Genomic DNA, 19,025 nt, shown 5'->3' on the forward strand with positions numbered 1-19,025 from the left:
TAACATAGTAATTTTTAGGAAGATATTAAACACGAAGTTTAAAAAATAGCCCCAGTCTAAATTTTATGTGTAGGCCTACATAATATGTTCTTTGCCATACTGATTCAAACTTTATGTTTGCAGGTTTAAGGCAGGGAGCACTAATTTCACTGTAAATGTAAATATTTTTCCTTCCATAATAGTACAGTAAAAGTTGTTTTATCGAGCACCTTTGGAACCAAGGGATTGCCAGTTGTAACAAGATTTGTATAATAGAAAACTATTTCATTTCACTTTCATAATATACTGTATGTGACTGGTGGCTTATTAGCTAATAAATAACCAGTAATTTCACTCTTTTAATCAGCATAACCACAACTAATCCATGTTTCTCTTTTCTAAAAATAAACACAAAAAACAAATATATTAGTTTTTAAATTTACCAGTATAATAAATTCAAAGGACTTTCACATAATGCCATGGGATGATGTAATATCCTCTATCAATGTGATGTCTTCAGCTTCTATTCATACTAGCTTTGTAACTGCCTTTGTTTTGGATAGTTTAATAAACATCTGTCTAATGAATAGTTACTTTCAGCAAAATTTAGGAATGTAGAATGTGTGTCAGCAGTTTTAGCCTAAGAAACTTGCTCTTGCTCTTCATCTGATGACTCATTATTGCATGGGATTTTCAAATCCTCACTACTGGTTGATGGGCTAATAAACCGGAATGAAGCCCTTGATCAAGCTTCCAAATAATGGAACTTTCCAGATGATCACTGGCCAGGTAAAGTAGCTTCTACTGTATTTCTGTATAAACGCTCCTATTGTATGCAGACTTATTATCTTGGCCTTGCTGTTCATAATCCTTATCTCTGCTACAACATTTAATGAAGCTCTTCAGGTAATTTAATGCTACACCCAAGTTGCCCATGGATGGACACTGGCTTAGGCAGATAGATCCCAATTTTGTTGAAGGTTTGTACTTGGGATTTATTTATGGTTATCACAAAGGCAGCTTCTAATGCAGAAATTGAATCCTTGTCACTGAAATAGCATTTAGTAGACATTAGTGATATTATTGACAGAGGACTATACTACATTCTCCTACGCCCAGTTTGATCTCCAGTGATCTCCAGCTTTATACATTTTCCCATCATACTGCATACCATCATACAAACACCATATACAAATCTTGAACTCAAATTCATAATTATGTTTAGAATAACAATAAGTGTCCAGCTCCTTGGCTGAATGATCAGCATAGTGGTCCTAGATATAGAGTGATTCTCAACTGGGCTGAAGTTTTTAAGTGTGTAGGGTTAATTCCTCTGACTCAGGGACTGAATTCCTCTTAGTACACATATCTGCATTCATACTACCAATGACCACAAAGGCACACAATAGTGAATACATACTTCCATATAGGGTTGGCATAAGGAAGGGCACTCAGCTTTTAAAATGGACCAAATCCACATGAAATACCAAACCCACTAAACTGGGAAAAGGGCCAGCAAGAAAAGATTAGAATCTCCAATTTTCAAAGTAAGTTTATGTAGCAGCATTCCAGACAATGTAATAGAGTTAGGTTTTCCAACGGTTTGTTTAACTTCTCTACTGGATCATCAGGAGCTAATGAGTCCCACTAATTACTTTCACTGTTTTCAGAGACACTGATGTACTGGAATATTGTCCTGCAGGAATGCTTTTGTGTGCTGATAAATCTACTGACATGAGGCTATTTTTTTGAGCACTTTCAAATACCTTTGAACTGAGCTGAGATTGAACCCGTCGACTTCAGCTCAGAAGGTCAGTGCTCTACCATCTGAGCTACTCAGTAGGGTAGAATTAGAATTCACTTTTGCCAATCTTTTGGAAGTTACTTCTCTTTCTGTACATCTTGACCAGTATGCAGGTCCACTGCAGTCCCAAAACGTTCAGCTGTCTTTTAACATTTTATTGCAACTCCATGTGTTCCCAGAGCACCGAGCTCGATAGCTGCAGTCGCTTAAGTGCAGCCTGTATCAGTATTCGGGAGATAGTGGGTTCGAACCCCACTGTCAGCAGCCCTGAAGATGGTTTTCCATGGTTTTCCATTTTCACACCAGGCAAATGCTGGGGCTGTACCTTAATTAAGGCCATGGCCGCTTCCTTCCCACTCCTAGCCCTTTATTATCCCATTGTTGCCATAAGACCTGTGTCGGTGCGAAGTAAAACAACTTTAAAAAAGTGTTCATCCTTTTAACTGCCATTTTCATATCTGCCATCGTAAAATTCATTCTGTACAGTATTTCTGTTGGTATTGGTGTTGTCAATATCACCATATCTTTGTTTGATATCCTAGATGGCTATGTCCTTCTCCTGCATGATTTCAATAAATTATTTAATCTTAATTTTCATTGTCACTTTCATCAGGTTATGTATATATAGGGGAAAAGGAAAAAGAAAAGGGGCACATAATAAGACAAGACAAGGACAAGTCAGAACGGGAAGAGGGAGCAACAGAAAGAGGAGACAAAGACAAACCATATAAATGCAGGACAAGTATAATCTCCACATCATCTTCACAAACTGCCCCCTTCGAATAGATAGGCTCTCCCCTCATCACTCCCAGTTCTTCTAGATCCATTTCTTCTCAGCCCTTGATGAGCTCCTTTCTGCTTCCAGCTTCATCAGGCAGACAGTCATCAACACTCATTGAGGGGCCATATTCACAGATATTCAGTCTTCATGTGGGAATTGTACGATAAAAAGGATGATAGATAAATACAGAAGGAAAGAAACATAAGATAAATACAGGTGGTAAAAGATTGGGAACAGAGGACAAACATTGATGCAAGTGTATAACGGACTAGTATAAGTTGGAAACAATTCTCTAAACCCATGGGAAACTAGTGACAATTTCAAGCTCGATTAGTAGGTGGTGGTGTTATTATTATTATTTTTAATATTATTATTATGACTTGTGAGGTGTGGCTATATATGCTAGTATTTTGATTTATGAAGTTGTTTACATCTATTATTATTATTATTATTATTATTATTATTATTATTATTATTATTATTATTATTATTATTATTATTATCTACATAGTTATGCACAACAGGTTATTAGTACAGGCTTTATTTGGTATAAATTGTGGTCATATCATTTCTTATTTGTGTGCTGCATGATCTGTCTTGTGTAACAGAACATGTGAGGTTATGTCACGATACTTCTGCTGTACATTTATTAGTATGACTTTATTTAATGTAAGAACATGTAATTAATAGTATATAATTTATTATTACCTGTAAATATGATGTATAAATTCAATGTAATGTTGTGCAACACAGGATAAGATTCTAGACAATGCACCTTTGTCACTCGAGTTTTACAAAATGCTCTATTCATTTGTACATAGGTTATTGGAGACTCGAGAAGATACGAGAAAGCAAGTTGTGACATACTTTTCTGGAAGCCTGGCCAGGCAAGGTATATAAAGGGAGGAGTTGAGTTGTTAGTGAGAGACATTAGTCGAGTTAAGTATGTGAACTCATGTTGTGGTTTTTATAGAATATTAATACAGAAATACTTCTGTTGAAATGAGAAATCCTTATTCCATCTTCTGTTTCCTATCACACACATGATATTGGAATACAATTTAAATATCATTATTTTCTATGAATTTGGCTGCATTTTCACACTTATTGCAATATAAGTAAATTTTGCTTCAAATTGGCCTTGTTGCTTTAATTCACTGTAATTCACAAAAACAAAATCACAAACTTCTTAACCAGAATCATATGATTCATTAAGATATCTCAAAATTGCTTCATACTATTTCATATCGCGATTATCATTAATGCAAAAAAATAATGACTCTAATAATGTTATTTGTTTCTATGTCCCACTAAGTACTTTAATGGTTTTCGGAGATGCCGAGGTGCTGGAATTTAGTCCTCCGAGTTCCTTTACATGCCAGTAAATCTACTAACACTAGGCTGACATATCTGTGCACCTTCAAATACCATCGAACTGAGCTAGGATTGAACCTGCCAAGTTGGGATTAGAAGGCCAGCACCTTACCCATCTGAGCCACTCAGCCCAGCTCTCCTCTTTCTTTTGCTCTCTCTTTCTACTCTGACCTGTTATGGTGCTTGTCTTATTATGTGTTCCTTTTCCTCCTCTCTCTATCTGTATATAAAATAAGAGTTTTGTCTTTAGATTGCTCAGAATTAAAAGAAAAAAAGAAGTATTTCTGTATTGGTCATGTCCACAGAGAGGAAGGAAATGCAATTTTTAATTTTCCATCACCTCTGTCTCTTTGTCCATCCATCCATCTGTGTGTCTGTCTGTCTATCTGCACGTATGTACATGCATCATGAGAGAATGGATAAACAGAACTTAATGAAAATCAGCATGCAAAGTCAGGGAATAAGGCACTATAATCTAAGCTATAAGTCATTTTATTTATGCTAGGTGAAATGGTAGTTTAAGGGAAGGCCTAAAAGGTAATTCTCAAATATCTATGCTATTAATGGTCCTATTAATAAACACTACATAAGAAAAGTTATAGATAATATAATTTACAATCACTTAGATCTTACACAGTTTTAGTGTACCATCTATGATAAGAGAGAGATTAATAAATTTAGATTTTTATTGCTCGCCGAGCCATGAGGAAATGGCTGGAGATCATTTGATGAAAACAGCTATATAAAGTCAGGGAATGAGGCAATACGTTCTAGGCTATAAATATATTCATGCTGGGTAATGGTAGTTTAAGGGAAGGCCTAAAATTTAATTCTCAAATAACAATGTTATTAGTGGCTCCAAGGATAAATACTACACAAAAAATGTTGTACAGAATATAATTTCTGATAACGTATGTCTTAAACAGTTTTAATGTACCAGCTATGATAACAGAGATAATTTAGACTTTTGTTGCTTAGTCCATGTCAACACTGAGTATCACTAACATCACCAACAGCATAACTCCACCTTCTTCATCTAGTCAGGAAAGCTATTTTAATGTAGCATTATCATCACACTATTTAATGTACTACATGCATATAATTTTATTCATACAGCCACTCATGTTGTTTTATAATTGGATAATTCTATGCATATAACAACATTTTAATCTGTGTTTTAACTGGACTTCATGCTTCATATTATGTTCATGCTGCACCATTTTAACATTCAAGATTGACAAGACGCCAACACGCCTCGTCATAAGATTTAAATACTTTTTATTTACTTATTTCAACGTGTCCTCAGCTTATTTTCAATGTTTGTATGTGTGACTGAAGATGTCCCATAGGAGGACAAAACATGTATCACGAATATAGTCTAATGTAGTTTTTTCAATAAAGACAATTACAGTATTGTAAAGGTGGAATTATCAATTTTAAATTTTCACAAGTTGATACTTTCACAATATGGGCTAAATATGAAATTTATAATGTGTAACGAATAATTAATTAAATACCTCTAAGTTCATCTGCCATACGTAAGGAAGTTACCTGTTATGATCTCCGCTAATACTACGTATATTCCCTACCTTCGCATGCTACTCTTTCTCTGATCATGCTGCCGCTGCTTCACTCATCCTACTGCTCTGCTCATCTCTCGTCTGTCTACTCAATTCATCACGTGACTCTGACGTCATCTTCTCCATGCATCGCCTTCTCCGCTTGTGTGTGTGTGTGCTGGTGCTTACCTATTGGACATGTGATTATGACGTTCCTGGAACATGCTGGCTTTCAGCTTCTTTACTTTTCTCGATGTTTCTGTACTGCTATATATTTTCGCTCCACCACTCTAAAAATTAAGTCTGTCTTCGTCTCGGAGTGGTGAAGCACCAAAACAACTGTGCTACGTTCTATATTGTCATTACCATCTGGACTCTTATTTCTTCGAGTAACTTGGTGAGCAAGACTTATCATAATGTTATTTTGACATTAAATTTTTTTAACTGGACCATCTGCCCCCAGCTGAACTTTGCTTTTGCCAGCTCATTTCTGTATCAAAATCACATATGCAAGACTTTATTTCTACTAAAACTTTTCAATCACGAACTGTGCTACGGACAATGTAAATTATGAAATCACATTATCTGCTTCCTAGGACCAATGCTACTTTTTGCAGTTACTATCATAATAACAGATCCCGCAGCATAAACACACCTGGTGAAGAGAATCCTTTCCCCAGTTCGATCCCTACTTCATTTCACCTTTCCCTTCCTTTCGTATTTTTTTTCTCTTTCAGGTTTGCTCCTTCTTTTTTTTTTTGCTTCTATTATTCTTCATTGTATGCTTTATATTTATTCATATGGTTTTTGGATGCGTTTTCTTATAATCGATATTTTAAATGTGGCACATTTTTCTTATCTTCTGAGGTTTCCTCTATATAATTCACTATCTATCAAACTCTTGTCTTCGATTTATTATCTTGTTGTGAAATGTTTAATTATTTATTTATTTATTTATTGTTAAATATAACTTATTTTGTTAACATTTGGTTTTCTCTTGTTCCTATATTCTTTTCTCTTGGCCTAGCTCCTTCTCACTGCGTGTTTCCATCATTCAATTATTATTATTATTCTTATTGTTATTATTATTCTTATTATTATTATTATTATTATTATTATTATTATTATTATTATTATTATTATTATTATTATTATTATTATTATTAGTGCCTCTTCTTCTACGACTTTTATGCTTAAGCTATTATATTAACTAATTCTATAACTATATTATCTCAGCATCATATGTACATTACCACTACAGCCATACATTACAGCTGTTGCTAACAGCACGGTAACAGCAGGGTAGCAGAGTAACTCTAGTTCGATTCCCGCCTCTTCTTTATTTTTATTTTCGGTATAGTCCTTGTCTCTTTTGCTTGTCTTCCTACTATGGCTTACTTTTCAGACAATTTTTCTCCTTATCAATCTGACACTTCTTCTACATTTTCTTCTATTCCCGTCAATTTCTCAGCTCCAAACCCTTTCATTGCTTATGATTTACTGTCTCATAATTCTTCTTCGATTACGGATTCTATGCTGTCTTCTGACCTACCCTCTTCCAAAACTTCTTTACCGCCGAACGAACCATCTCTTGATTATACCGCTTTTATTCCTATTACAAAATCCCCTTTATGTCAATCACCCCCTCCCCTTCCCCTTTTCCTTATTTTGGGGAAAGATTTTCTTCCCGGAGTGATAGTTTCCTTTCAAACTTTTTTTTGGTGGGTTTGTTCTTTTGTCCTGGTACTGTTCAGTTATTTTTTTGGTCCTTTTGTTTCAGACCTTTTTCTAATATATATCTTGCTCATCATATTCTTGTCTCCAACACTCCGTTTCGACCCGGACTCCCCATGAGAGCCTACATAATTTTCTTTTCTCTTTATTACTTTGTCCTCATGGAACTTATTATGGAAACCTATGACTTCTTAACTATATTTCTTTTTCTTCTGTGCCACATATGTTTTTATATTGTATACTTTATATTGTACAACTTATGTAATGTTTATATATCACCGCTCTATTTTGTGAACTCCCTCCTTATTCCCCTTTTCGTCTTTTTGGACCGGTCCATCTCTTCACCTTCCTCACCCTTCTTTCCTTCCCCCACCCTTTTCCCCCTTCCCGTTTTTCTTCGTTTGGGTACACCATTTCTCGCCAGTCTGCTTTCTCCTTCTAGTGCACGATCTTCGCTCTTCCAAGTTGGCGCCCCTTGTGAAGACCGCCACGCTATCGTCTCTGCATCATCTCGACGCTCCGCTTTCGCTGGCACGTGGTTGAATATGTTACGATCTCCGCTAATACTACGTATATTCCCTACCTTCGCATGCTGCTCTTTCTCCGATCACACCGCCGCTCCTTCACTCATCCTACTGCTCTGCTCACCTCTCGTCTGTCTACTCAATTCATCACGTGACTCTGACGTCATCTTCTCCATGCATCGCCTTCTCCGCTTGTGTGTGTGCTGGTGCTTACCTATTGGACATGTGATTATGACATTTGTGGAACATGCTGGCTTTCAGCTTCTTTACTTTTCTCGATGTTTCTGTACTGCTATATATATTTTCGCTCCGCCGCTCTAAAAATTAAGTCTGTCTTCATCTCGGAGTGGTGAAGCACCAAAACAACTGTGCTACGTTCTATATTGTCATTACCATCTGGACTCTTGTTTCTTCGAGTAACTTGGTGAGCAAGACTTAACATAATGTTATTTTGACATTAAATTTTTTAATTGGGCCATCTGCCCCCAGCTGAACTTTGCTGTTGCCGACTCATTTCTGTATCAAAATCACATATGAACGGCTTTATTTCTAATAAAACTTTTCAATCACGAACTGTGCTACGGACAATGTAAATTATGAAATCACATTATCTTCTTCCTAGGACCAATGCTACCTTTTGCAATTACTATCATAATAACAGATCCCGCAGCATAAACACACCCGGTGAAGAGAATCCTTTCCCCAATTCGATCCCTACTTCATTTCACCTTTCCCTTCCTTTTGTATTTATTTCTCTTTCAGGTTTGCTCCTTTTTTTTTGGCTTTTATTATTCTTCATTGTATGCTTTATATTTATTCATATGGTTTTTGGATGCATTTTCTTACAATCTATATTGTAAATGTGGCACATTTTTCTTATCTTCTGAGGTTTCCTCTATATAATTCACTATCTATCAAACTCTTGTCTTCGATTTATTATCTTGTTGTGAAATGTTTAATTATTTATTTATTTATTTATTGTTAAATATATCTTATTTTGTTAACCTTTGGTTTTCTCTTGTTCCTATATTCTTTTCTATTGGCCTAGCTCCTTCTCACTGCGTGTTTCCATCGTTCAATTATTATTATTATTATTATTATTATTATTATTATTATTATTATTATTATTATTATCTCCACACACTTGTTGAGTGCGGACCCTCACAAGCGTCTTATGAAAGATTTTCCACACTCCCTTGCAAAAAATTATTATTATTATTATTATTATTATTATTATTATTATTATTATTATTTGTGCCTCTTTTTCTACGACAATTCTATAACTATATTATCTCAGTATCATATGTACGTTACCACTACAGCCGTGCACTACAGCTGTTGCTAACAGCACGGTAACATACCTGAAGGACAAGATATGGCATTACACAGACTTGTGTCCTCTTCTGAATACAGAAACGCAGTGAAGATGTCATGCAACCTCACCACAGTCAGGTCGGTTCCCGGTAAGTCATTCAACACAACCCTTTGCTGCCAAAATGGCTGCAATTAGACAGAAAACCTTGGACATATGCTGGGATTCTGCCGGAGCACTGAGCTAATGCGCAACCATCGCCACCATGGTGTAAGAATGTCAATTGCTCAAGACTTGAGACAGTGTGGATGGGAGGTGCATGAGAAGGTTCACTGCATCTCTACCGATCACGCTAATCGAAGGACTGACATCATAGCCATCAACAGAAAGGACATTAAAGCAATGGTCTTAGATCCCACCATTCGCTTTGAAAGAGACCTAAATCAGGCTTGAGATGTGGACCTAGAAAAGCAAGTTATTTATGTTCCGTGCTTGCCTTATGTGTCATCCAAGTACAAAATACTTATCGATCAGAGGATTGTCACAGGCCTGCTATTTGGAGCAAGAGGCACCTTCCTAAAAAATTTGAAACTTCCTTTCTGCTAGTTAGAAAAAATAGTAATACAGATACTGAGGGAATCTCTGCAAATCATTCATTTCCATCTATACCTGAGAACGTGACTAACATTTCTCCCCTACTAACCCTGGAAAAAAAGAAGATAACAGCATTAATGATTAAATTTTCATTGTTTGATATTTTTAAACTCCATTGAAATTGAAACTGTATTCCGGATCCAAATAGTCACCCTCAATGGAGGACAAATTATTTATTTCTTTAATAAATCTCTCTCTCAAGGCTAATTTTAAATATCAAATGTGTATTTAGTGGAATAGTAGGTTGAAAGTTGCAAGTGCATTACACAGACATAATGGTGAACAGTCACAACCCCTGACCAATAGGGAACACAGTCTTCTCCTTGTCCTCTGAGTGCAATGCCACCTGCCAATATCCTGACATCAGATTAAGGGTTGAGAATCACTAGGCTCTGGATAAGGTAACCCATGTGTCATCAATTCGAGGAAACAGAAAATAGTCCTTCCTGATTAAGTTATTTGGCATCCAATAATCGATACAGAAGCATCTTCTTGTCACATAGCTCAGCATCTAGTCAATCATCTTCTTAGCCAGAAGGACCTGACAAGGTGATTGACAGACAGAGATTGAGATGATGATGATGATGATGATGATGATGATGATATTTGTTGTTTAAAGGGGCCTAACAGCTAGTTCATCAGACCCTAATGGGAGATAGAATGAGAAAACATGATAATTAAAATTTTTAAAAATATACACTGACTAGCATTTAAAACAAATGATGATGAAAAATGATTATGAGATTAAAATAATCAGTGGATCTAATTCACAATGCCTTATTTCCTAATAAAATTATGGAAAATATAAATTACAGTAGAATAAGGCATTGCCTTGAAGTACAGATATATATATATATCATCATTCAAGTTAGAAGTTAAAAATGACACATTAAAATACACAAACATGAAGTAAAATAGAGTCAATGGGGTAAAAGCTTAGTCAATAAAAATACTCTAATACAAAATACACTTTTACACATGATAAAAAAAGGCCATTATCTCTCATAAAACAGATGACGAGGTCTGCTGACTGCTCGTCATCTCATAGGATGAGGGAGATGGTACTCGGCAGTTTTAGACTACAGCACAGATCGGCCAGGTCCACGCACTCCATAAGGATGTGTACCATGAATAGATGACTGCCGCAAGTACACACCGGGGGGAACGTTCACCCTTCAGTAAGTAGGAGTGTGTTGCTATGCCGTGACTGATCCGAAGACGACATAATACCACTGCTTCTCTCCGAGAAGCCTGAAGCAAAGTCTTCCATACCTTCATAGTTCCTTTTATTGCTCTCACAAGGGAACTGTCCATACTGTCATATCGAAATCAACAATGAAATTTCGCAGAGACTATGAGGAGACCTATAAAATGAATGCCCGCACTTCACAGTTCAGGTCAGTACTTAGAACATGTATTGAGTGTTGATCTGTCATTCCAACTGTTCTCAAGCTGTGAAGTGTTATTTCAGGGTGTAATTCTCATAATGCCTCCATATGTGTGCACGGTAGATTAAAGGGTATTTATGTACGATAATTATGTGAAAACAGTCTTGCAGGGAAGTCGTTAAGCGATTTGTAACACAATTTTCAGGTGTACGCCCTCCATCATCATCATCATCATCATCATCATCATCATCATCATCATCATCATCATCATCATCATCATCATCATCATTATTCTTATTCTTATTCTTATTATTATTATTATTATTATTATTATTATTATTATTATTATTATTAGCATATGGCAAGGAAATTATATACATAATATACAATATATACACAATAGCAAAAAACATTGATTCACTTCAGGCATTAGTGTTATCTGTTATATCTGAATGTCCAACTTTTCAATCCACTGTAGTGATTTTGCTGTTGGCAATAGAAAGTCTTCCAATCTACCTGGATACGCCCGTTGTTGACACTCGCTTACAATGTGGGGAATAGTCTGATGAGGGGCTCCACAATCACATTCTGGAGATGGTACAAAATTCCACTTGTAGAGAGAATCCCTGCACCTTCCATGACCTGTCCTGATCCTGTTCAGTCTGGACCAAGTTGCACGTGGCAGTCGGGATCCATTTGCAATTTTTTCCCCTCTGAAGATGTTAAGCATGGGAAAGTCAGGAGAATTATTCCAGTGGCCTTTCCACTCCTCCAAAACATTGAAGTTGGTGGACGTCTTCAGAGCAGCATCACAAAGGGGTGGATGTCATGATTTCAGTCTTTGGAGACTAAGAGCAGGTATGTCATTTAGAACAGGTAGCAGAGGATTCTTGCAGATATTGTTGTACTCTCAAACAAGAGCACTGGATCTTCATAAGTCAGGTGGCATTATTCCAGACAACAGTGGGAGCCAGTGAACTGGAGTTGATCTGATGGTGCCAGATATAAGACGCAACCTGGTATTCAATTGTGAGTCAATATATTTCGTATATGGGCTATTAATCCACACTGGAGCACAATAGTCAGCAGCAGAGAAAACCAGTGCTAAGGCTGAAGAGCGTAGGATGTTTGCAGTAGATCCCCAAGTAGTACCAGTTAACTTCTGAATAATATTGTTTTGGGTTTTCAGTTTCTTCGACAAATTCAAAAGATGTTGCTTGAATGATAAAGTCCGGTCCAAGGTAACACCGAGATGTTTTGGATACCTATTGTGATTAAGTACTCAATTGGAGAAGGTAATATTTAGTTTTAAGTTAGCAAGCTGGTTGCTCAAATGGAAGCAAGAAACCTCCATCTTGCCTGTACTGGGTCTGAGTCTCCATTTCCTGAAATATTCTGCCAATGTGGATAAGTCCTGAGTCAAAATGTCTTCAGTTGGGGGATGAACGCTCATGTCTGCAGGATTTACCTTCTCATTACCCTGCACATGTCCCCCGGGTGGTGCTAAGCGAGCAACAGCAATAGGCAGCCAGTCTATCCTAGGATCTCCTGGCTATCAAATTATGTCAAAGACGCCCTCCATGTAGAAAGACCTTGTGGAAACTCATAAACAAATTGAGAGGAACTTGTTCTTTACTCGATAAGAAGCAAAGTGTTAAAAACCGTGTACATAACAAGGAAAAAATAAATTAAATCGTAGAAAGATTAGAACATACGCCTACAAAATCCCTAAGATGACTTGGACAAGAAGCCAGGGTTTTGGAGAACTCAGCATGACAGGCTATGAAAATGTTAAAATTGAACATATTCGAGAGAAATAGTTTCAATTACGAAATACAAACTTATGCGTGTGAATTGGAGTTTCCTGAGATGATGCCAGAAATGTGTGGATACAGGAGAAGAACATTCCAACATATCCTGTCATAAAGTATGAGCTTATTTACTTAATTCTTATTTCTTATTTTCTTAATCCTTATTTTCTTAACCCATTTGCATCCTATTTAAATACCTTAGCAGTTCACTGAGAAAACCCATTTAAATCCTGCACTACGGCACACACTGTGAGGATGTGGGCCACGGTGAAGTCAGCACCCCAAAAACACACTGAGGAGTCTTACCCCTTTAGGAGTTAAAAGCACGTAAATCTTCAATGACATAATCACAGCTTACACAAAACTACGGCCTCTCGGGAGGTCACATCGTCTCGCCGTCGACTTGCCCACCGTCACCATTTGTATCACTTTCCGTGTCATCAGCACTATTACGCGCATCACTCAAACTCAAACTAAGACCTTCAGGGTCTTTTTCGTTGTCACAAACATCACTGTCTACATAATCACTCTTTAAAACATTATCTATTAGCTTTCGTATTCCATCTTCATGAACACCAACACATCTGCTTGACGCCATGATTGCAACTGACGTGAGCGAAATAATATGAACAAAGATTCTTTTATCTCTTGTTACAAAAGTGTGTGATAACCTGGAGCGTGGGAAATAACCGAAGCCACATGTCTACACTTCAGCTCAGAATGCATACAAGTGGCATCTGTGAGTTAGTAACTGAACTACATGTATTGATATACAGCAGTGCATCGCCGCAAGCTGAGCTTGTCATTGGATTCATATGCCATGAATAACTTTTGCGAGCTAGGGTCGTCAAATGATGTAATTGGATTAATTTTAATTGTTATCCCATGTCATGCACGGATAAAGTGAGCGAAATGCTGTCCTTGTTGCTATGCTGCGGAGCAGAGAGTGATGAGTTAACGGGAGGATGATAAGAGGGGCACACCTGCCAGCAGCAGCAGCAGCAGCAGCAGTTTTGTTATGGCAGGGGGAAATCTTTTAAAGACACCACTCTGTGTGGGAGTTGGATTTGCACCAACTAAAATCCCCTGCCCTCTTCACTCAGCCCATTCTTGAACTGCTTGTCGGCATGACTTCAGAATGGAGTGATGTATATTATTAAGTTTTTCCTTTCTCTTCTTTTTCCTTCATCCCCATAATGCTTGTTGCCATTACCTTTACTGTGTTCCAGGCAAACGGGCTCTCTAACATAATCTGAACCAGATTCCCTGGCGTGAGTCATCGGCCAAGTTGTTGGCAGGCTTTCCTTCGTTCTTCTTCCCATCGAACACAGTAGAAGAAAGTGTGTTCTACTGTATCCCTTCAGAACAGTACCGACAACCATCTCCCTGCGTCTTTCCCATCTTCATGGTGTATATGCCAAATCTTCCATGTTCTGTCAGGATCTGCAACAGATAGTAATCTACCTGCCGATGTCTACATTTAAGCCAGTCTCCTATGTCAGGTATTAGCTTTTTTGTCCATTGGCCAACATCGGTTGTGCCATCCCATCGGTCTTGCCAGTCTAGTAAGAGTTGGTTCCTCAAGGCTTTCTTTTCTTCAGCAGATATAGTCACACTCCTTTCATGCCAAAGTTTTCTCTCTACAATGAGGAGGTCAATGGGAATACTGGCAGCTACAACTTGTAAAGCTACTGTCGAAACAGTTCGATATGCACAGGTAACTCTGAGCAGCATTTTCCTCTGTACTCTTTCCATAGCTCTTCGGTGAATCTTCCTCCTGAGTGCATTGTGCCAGATAGGTGCAGCGTAAAGTAAAATGGAATATACTGCAGAGCACATAATCTGTCTCTTAACTGTTCTTGGTCCCCTGATGTTAGGCATAAGTCTGGCTAATGCCGATGCCTTCTTCTCTGCCTTTTGGGTTACTGCCTTCACATGTGCACCAAATGTGCAATTCCTGTCAATAAGAACCCCAAGGTATCATACAGACTTCCCTGGGATAATCACTGTATCAATTAATAAGAAACTGACATTTTTCCAATTCCTGGAACCTTTCAAAATTACAGCCTCAGTCTTATGTGGAGCCAATCTCAATTTATTATTTACCATCCAAAGGTTAACTCGCCTCAGTGATTCATTTACTCGGAAGGTCAGTTCTTCTACATTCTCTGCTATTACCACTATTGCAAGGTCATCTGCATAACCAATAGATGTTGTCCGTTTTGTCAGCTGCAGGCGTAAGACACCATCATATAGAATGTTCCACAAGGTGAGTCCTAGGACAGATCCCTGTGGAACGCCAGCACTCATTTTAAGATCTTCTAAATCATGAAATCGAATTCTTCATCCTTTGAAGTACTTAACGATTATTTGTTGTAGATACTGAGAAATGTTCATCCTACGAAGTTCTCTCAAAATAATGCTCCAAGAAGCAGTGTTAAAAGCATTTTTGACATCTAGCGTTATCAAGGCAGCCCATTTCTCACTGCTCTCTGCCTGTATTTGAATCACCCTCTCAATAGCTTGGGTTGTGGTTCTACCCTTTCTAAATCCAAACTGGTTCGAAGAAAGTCCTCCCTGTTGTTCAAGTTCTTTCTCCAGTCTAGTTTTAATCAATCCTTCGTAAAGTTTGCTCAAGGTGTTTAATAAGCACAGTGGCCTGTATGCTGATGGATCTAATGATAGTTTCCCTGCCTTCAATAACAGCACTAGCTTGGCTACTTTCCACTCATCGGGGAATTCACGCTTTTTTAATAAATCATTGAAGACTGATAAGATCCAACCAGGTGCCACCTCAACTGCATACTTGATGGCTTCTGGTGGGATTCCATCTACACCTGGTGCCTTACCAGTCTTCATATTGCATGCTACCTCTTGTAACTCAGCCACAGTAAATGGTTCTGCAACACAAAAATCTGATTCTGTTTCAAGTCTGTCATTAGTACAAGGGAACAACTCCATTGCTATGGCTTTCCTTCTATCAGCTGGGAGCTGAACTGGTACCCTGTTGATTATTTGACCGGTCACTATCTTATATCCTGCCCCCCAGATATCACTGTCTAGATCTTCGCATAGCTTTTGCCAGAGATTTCTCTTAGAATCCTTTATTAGCTTCATTAGTTGCCTCTTTGATGCCTTATAGTCAGCTTGTAATTGTATTAAGTTGACCTGGCTGATTTTTTTCCTAGATCTTGTAAGAATTCGTCTCTTGCGATTGCAGTCTTTCCTTTGCATGTCTATTTCATTGTTCCACCAGTAAGGGACTGTGTTTTATATTTTGTTGATCCCCTCAATCGGCTGGTCCTACAAGCATCTTTAAGAACAGCAGTTACATCTTTTAGAGTATGTTGCACTGTATCTACAGTTTGTGACATCCACTCGATTGCAATTTTAAAAGTTTTCCAATTATAGTTCCACACCGTTTTCGTGATATCATTAAGCTTCTTCGATCCCTTAACTTCAAAATAAATAAAACGATGGTCGCTGAGAGATTCATCTTCCATAACTTCCCAGTCAACAATGAATGATGCTATACCCTGCATTGAGCAGGTGACGTCTATGAAAGACTCTGAGGTTTTTTTCCAGCAGCAGCAGCAGCAGCAGCAGCAGCAGTAGTAGTAGTAGTAGTAGTAGTAGTAGTAGTAGTAGTAGATGAGTCAGAAAATCTCTAGTTGACTGCACTGGTGGGAGGGAGGAAACAATCTGACTTGGAGGTAGTATTTTCCTCTAGCCAGAGCTGAAATCCCCTCTTTGTTACATAAATTTGGAAAATGAATTTAGAGTAATTTAGTGACAGTGAGGGGTTGGCCAAGCAGCCAAAGAAATGTACAATCAGTATGACTAGTATGACTAGGAGATTTTTAACATGGTACACAGTGAACCAAGAGATCCTTATGACTATACATAAAGACACTCATGACAGATCTTACAATAATAGAAATAAATCAGTAATCAGGAAAGATTATGAATGAACCTAATACAAACAAGGTGAGCAAATAGAAACTCAAGGAGGACAAAGTTCATAAAAACAAGGAAGCAGAATAGAATATGATGAAGGATGATATCCAGTGCCTCCTAGCACGCAGCTCTATTAATTACCAAGGCCAGGAGGAACCGTCCTTCTTGGAACCAAGTACATTAATAAACAGTAACATGTTCAATAGAATTAACAATGAAAAGAATCGTGTTTGACAGAAAAATTGGTCAAACATAACGAGAAACAGTAAGAGTGTCCATAGAATTACCAAGTTAAAGTTACAACAGAAAGAGCATGGATCTTAGAGATTACACCTTCACAGTTTATAACTTACAGTTTAAATGCTGACTTCACATCAGTCTGCCTAGTATCAAGTAAGCAATTTACGAGGATTGGGGCAAAAGTCATGGCAACTATTTTTTTTTTTTCTTGTAGATATGTGAACGGATCACAAATGTATATGTGTCGTGTGGAAGTTCTGCAGGCACAGTGTGTATGCAGAACAACAGATGGCTCTGTGATAGCTGGTAGTTGTGCAGCGAGGGCCTGTGAAATCAGTCAGTTGGTGAGTGTCGTGCGAGATGGAAGTAACCCGTGTTGAGCAGTGCGCTTATATCAAAATACCCGTTCTCTGAGGGAGAAATGCGATGGAATGTCACAGTGAATTAGTGGAAGTTCCTACAGAACTTCCACCTACAGTAGCACGGTAGGTAGGAAAGTTTCAGCAAGGACGTGTGTCAACCAGTGATGAGCAACATTCAGGACGACCTGTCAGTATGTGGACCGACGTGGCACGTGGCATCATCGAGCAGCTCCTGGATGAAGACAGATGATGGGTGCTACTGGAGTTAGAGAGGGCAAGTGGCATCGAAAAACGTACCGCCCACAGGATATTGCATAATGAGATGCAACTCCGCAAAATCGCATCGCGGTGAGTACCACATGCACTGACGGAAGTTCAAAGGTGGGTGCGCTATGCAATATGCTCTGACCACCTTGCACGCTGGCAATAGGACAGCAATCAATTTTTGTCATGAATAATCGCCACTGATGAATTCTGGGCCAGGGCATACGGACCAGAAATGAAACATCAGTCTGCGGAGTGGCGACATGCTGGATCACCAAGGAGGCAGAAGGTCCATCAGAATCCTTCCCCAGTCAAATTGATGGTGATTGTCACGTATGACGTCAGGAGTGTCATTGTTTACCACTTTGTTCCACATGGCAGAACAGTGACCGCACAGTACTACAGGGACTTCCTGGTGCGACAGGTACAACGTGGCATTCGGGAGAAACATCCGGATCTTGTGGACAGTGCAATAATCCTGCACGACAATGCAAAACCACATAAAACAGAGTGTGTAGGGCAGCTACTGTGACGTTGGGGATGGGAAGAATTGGAGCACCCACCGTACTCTCCCAACATTTCGCCCTGTGACTTTGATCTCATTCGAAAGATTAAGGAACCACTACGTGGTAGGCGGTTTGCAACATGAGAGGACACTGCTAATGCTGTGTGCCAACAGGTGACTCAATTCACACATGATGCGGCAAATGCTGAGGCAGATGGTTTCCAGCGCCTCCCACATTGTTGGCAGCGTGTGGTGTCAGTAGCAGGGGACTACTTTGAGGGTCTTTGGGCCCAGGTTTGTCATGTCAACTTTATGTGTACTGTGTTGTCATTCTTTTGCACCGGGAAGGCCATATTGCCCTGTATATTACCGTAATAAATTAGTGTGTTACGATATTTCAGTGCTATTCATTGTCCGCACATGTAGTTAACACCTTGTCCTTTTGTCTGTATATGTCACATTTTCCAACCGGACTGGTATCTTCAAGAAGAAAAAAAAAAAAAAAAATTGTTGCCATGACTTTTGCCCTAACCTTCGTATGAAGTCTTGAACCAAGTCCCTCATAACTGAATAGATTCCAACAAAGAGAATCTATATAAAAATATCACATTAAAGTTTAATTCCAAGTACATGATTAAAAAGTTTACTGGCTATTGAAAAACTGTTTTCTTAGGCACAATTTCACATGGTATATAGCTGACATTAGGATTTCCCCTATTTCGATGTATCGAAGATTTGTGGATCATTAATCCATCACCACAAAATAAAATTTAGGGA

At 38.2% G+C, this 19,025-nt stretch overlaps 1 protein-coding gene across 2 annotated transcripts in view; it reads right to left on the reverse strand.

Moving 5' to 3' along the window:
- Nucleotides 1–19,025, reverse strand: part of LOC136867293 (dynein regulatory complex subunit 5) — a 115,005-nt gene that overhangs the window by 57,776 nt on the left and 38,204 nt on the right. The gene's annotated exons all lie outside the window — the stretch shown is intronic.

Source organism: Anabrus simplex, chromosome 3 (genome assembly GCF_040414725.1).
Source record: "Anabrus simplex isolate iqAnaSimp1 chromosome 3, ASM4041472v1, whole genome shotgun sequence".
NCBI classification, from domain to species: Eukaryota; Metazoa; Arthropoda; class Insecta; order Orthoptera; family Tettigoniidae; genus Anabrus; species Anabrus simplex.